Source organism: Glandiceps talaboti, chromosome 13 (assembly GCF_964340395.1).
Source record: "Glandiceps talaboti chromosome 13, keGlaTala1.1, whole genome shotgun sequence".
NCBI lineage: Eukaryota > Metazoa > Hemichordata > Enteropneusta > Spengelidae > Glandiceps > Glandiceps talaboti.
Window position 1 is genome coordinate 21,417,946 of NC_135561.1, and position 4,328 is coordinate 21,422,273.

Genomic DNA, 4,328 nt, shown 5'->3' on the forward strand with positions numbered 1-4,328 from the left:
CTATCCTCTGTCTGTAAACACTTGTGTCCTACCTATACCGTGCTGTACCGAATGCCTAAAATACGTTTTTAGACTATACATTCGTCGTAAACAGACATGCGTTTTGACTTTCCGTATTAGTTTTAATTTTGTAACAAATTGTATTTAAATAATTTTGTTTAAATAAGATTAATTATACCCATCAATTTAATTTTTTTCCCATTGTCTTTCTGTTCTAGTTACGAACTTTGGTCTATTATTTACGCGATTTAGAGATCGTCCTGTCGTTCATGTCCAGGCAAGTCGACTTGCGCCTCCCCACGTCGTGTCGGGATTTTCACGCGTTACATTTTTCAGGGGTTAGAGCATATAGGTTATTATATTTATGAAAAAATAAACACATACGGCTGCTTTCCACAAAAACTTGTTAGGGGGGGGGGGGGCGGCGGGAGATTTTTTTTTTGGGGGGGGGGGCTTGAAAATATATGGATAGTGTGTGTGTGTGGGGGGGGGGGGGTACCTGAAACATGTTATGGGTTGTGGGGGTACCTGAAAATAAATTTACATCATGACTTTTCAAACATGGGAAAATAAGCTTTTAAAATGTCGGTTGAGGTAAATAGAAATAGAGTCATCTTACTACCAAATCAGATTGCCGGACTATACAGTTTCAATTAGGCGGCATGATGGTTTCCATACAAGGTTATCCCACTATTAACATAAATCAATATCACTGTTGGCTGTGAGGAAAATTGTTCAAACACAAAATTGTTTATTTGTGTTCATATTGACATAAAATGAACATTCCATGTGTGCACAAACAGTGTCGGTATTTAGTTTGTGTAATTCGTAACAAAACCCGTAATTTTGAGATGAAAAAAAAAATAAAAAATAAAAAATAAACCATCATGTCACGTAATTAAAACTCTATAGTCACTCTGATTTGGTAGTAACTTGTCACGTATATTTGACCATATATTTCAACGTCTGTTTTATTGTATATTAGACGAAAGAAACAAGAAATATCTAAAGTTTGCTTTTGACAGTTCAGAAAGCCGCGCACACACACAGCCCACCAAAAATGAATAAGCTAATATCTAACAACATTTAAAACCCATTACACTAGGATAGTGTGAATGTGTGTTTTGATTTGATATTTTATTTTATCTAGTGAGAGGAGACTGTAAGATACGTCGGTGTCGCTCCGCCCTCACCGGCCTGTGAGAGGAGTTGAGTGATGTCTGGAGGCCGGTGAGGGCGCCCCTTCACTTCGTACCTGCTGTCACTCTTACACGTCCCATAGCAACAATGTTTCACCATGTCGATTATCACTAAATACTATTTTGTACGGGCTGGATTACTTCGGATATTGTCGACAAGTAGCAGATGACAACACTTTGTGGATTACGCAAACAAATTCGCTGACTTTGTCCGAGTTTGAGTGACGTCAACACAGGTTGTATTACGTGATCCTGAAACCCGCAAATCATCTATTTGTTGACTCTTGATTAATTTGAAACAGAATGTCCAGGTGATTCAATGTAGTATACAGGGAGAGGTGGGATGATCCTGCTGATGACAGGCCTTTGATTTGATAAACTGCGCAGATCACAATGACCCATTGACAATGTGTAGTAACCTTTTCTTCTATGCATTGATACGGTATGACCCGCACGAGCTCGATCAGGCACTTGAGGCAATCTGTATATGTACATCACTATTGCTTTTAGTAATTATTGTAGAACATACACTACAAAAATAATACAATACGATCAGATTTATTCAAGCGCACGTGTGCTATCGTATTTCCAATAGTAAAATTTATATATGTTCCAATCTCAAAGAAACGTAACGCCGAATGGGGTAGTAGTAGGCCGATGTTATTGTTTCCCAGGTAACTGCACTCCCCATTAGCCTGTACTAAAACTAAAATACTGCCAAGATTTTAAAAACGAAAGAGCCATAGATTAGAATCGAATAAAGCGCATCATGTCTTATATACTACTACTATAAATTTTTAAACCACGTTCTACTCTCGTCAAGTCGATTTCATGTAAGGAAGTATATATAATGGAAGTGACAGTGTGAAATAAAAAAGCTGTTCAAAGTTCAGAGGTCTCTATACCATATATGAAATATAATCGTATACTTCAACTTGTGTTTAATCAATAACACGGAAGTAACCCAGTTGCAGTACTAGTGTGTAGGTTGTTTCCTTATTTCTCCTAGTCCACATCGCAGTACTAGTGTGTAGGTTGTTTCCTTATTTCTCCTAGTCCACATTGCAGTACTAGTGTGTAGGCTGTTTCCTTATTTCTCCTAGTCCACATTGCAGTACTAGTGTGTAGGTTGTTTCCTTATTTCTCCTAGTCCACATTCCCTGAGACTGTGTCAGATCTGATAGGACGGCTAGACACTTCTCTCCCGAATATTGCACACTTTCTCTGGATAGAATCACTGCTGAACCACCAGCAAATATGTACATGTTTACACATCAAGGTAGATTTGTTGAGAATCTAGATCTGATGTCTGTTTTATCTCTCCTGGTGTTAATTGTTCAATTTGGAAATGGTAAGTACCCACCGTTTGATAGATTTCCATTAAAGTTTTCGACAAAAGCGGAAGCTATCCATTTTGTTTGTTAGGGTATTCAATTCACTACAAATTTGATTTTCTCTTTTCTTTGCAAACCTTGCACCACGGAGGACACGGAATTGAATTATTCGCGTATACGTACACACATGTAAGTCATGCAAAGTTTATCAGCCGTTCATTTTCGTGCAATTTCAAATTAGGGGCCTAATTCCATAATACATTGCTGAGACGGAAATTGACTTTCATACTTCTCGAAATATTACACTTTCTTGCAACTTTTAGTCTAATTCCTAACATTATAGACATTTTATTATGCAATATTTTGAAAATAGAATCAGAAGTTGGCTAATTTTGTGAATGTGTATAATTATCACATTTCCTGTCACATTTTTATTTTTGCTCTGCTTCCGGGTCAGGTCTTGGTTTCCTGACTTAACTTGCCAGAGTTACCTACGGTACCACAGCTTAAACCCTTCTTTTGTAGTGTCCTGGCCTATAATTTCAATCCAACGTCGTTGATGACAGGACAGTAACACCATACATGTACCCATGATTCCAAAAGGACAATTCTTATTCATTCAGATATTTTTCACCACAAATGTTCTTAAAAAGTGCAATTTGATTCATTTTTTTTTCACATTTACGATATGTGTCGTCACGCTCTGATGAATGTCATTTTTAACCCGTTGTTTATAAAATTAAAAATGCTATTAAGATAGAAACCTTTAACTTCCCTACCAGCAAAAGTCTCCATAAATATCCCAGGGAAGTTATTTATAGATGTTTTTGTAAAGAATAATAACCAAGGGGAATTTCGCGTGCATATAATATAACGTGTGTGATCACGTACGTCCTACAGTTATATGGTTATGAGGCCGCCATGTTATAAAGCACCGCGACATGAAAATTATATGATTTTCTAAACTAAATAAACAGACGTGTAATTTATGGCCACAAATCAACTTCCTTTAGAGAACGAATACTATTACTTCAGTAAGTAGAATAATTGACCGAAGGTGTCACTTAAAACAGAAATGAAAGACAAAAAGAATAATAAAAGTATTACTTCAAATCAGGCAAAAAGACCGTTGGCAAGCAGACGGTCGTGATCAGTCAGTTAGTCAGTCAATCAATCAGACAGACAGACAGACAGACAGACAGACACACACACACACACACAGACACAGACACAGACACACACACACACACACACACACACACAAATGGACGTATAGATACACCTTCAATGACAGAACTGCCCTATATAAAGAGGATTATGGCTAATCTATGCAAATGCGGGAAATTCAAACTGCTGTACAGAGCACTAGCTTCTGGGTGTTGTTTTCAGCATTTTTTCTGTGCTCCGAGAAACACACAGGTCATGTATCATGTACAAATTGTTTGTGAATGTCGTAGGATGGTAACTTGATACACAAACTAGTTGCAAATCAGTCTGTTTGTTTCACAGAATGAAATAACCTTTCCAAATGAGACAAATTCCCCTGCAAACAGCTGCTTAGATTGTGTGTACATGTCATTCAGGATTATTCAAATATGTGGCATTTGCACGTGAAAAACCCAGATATAGGGAATGTTTATATTTTGGTGATTACTTGCCAGTGAGTCATCACAAGTTCTCCACCTCCAAATATACAGTCAGTCATATGCAAAATAGGGTCCCAGGCGCCGGCAGTTGTCTGTTTAAACTAAAATCTCATCATCAAGGTGGAATCTAACATTCATGCATATAATTT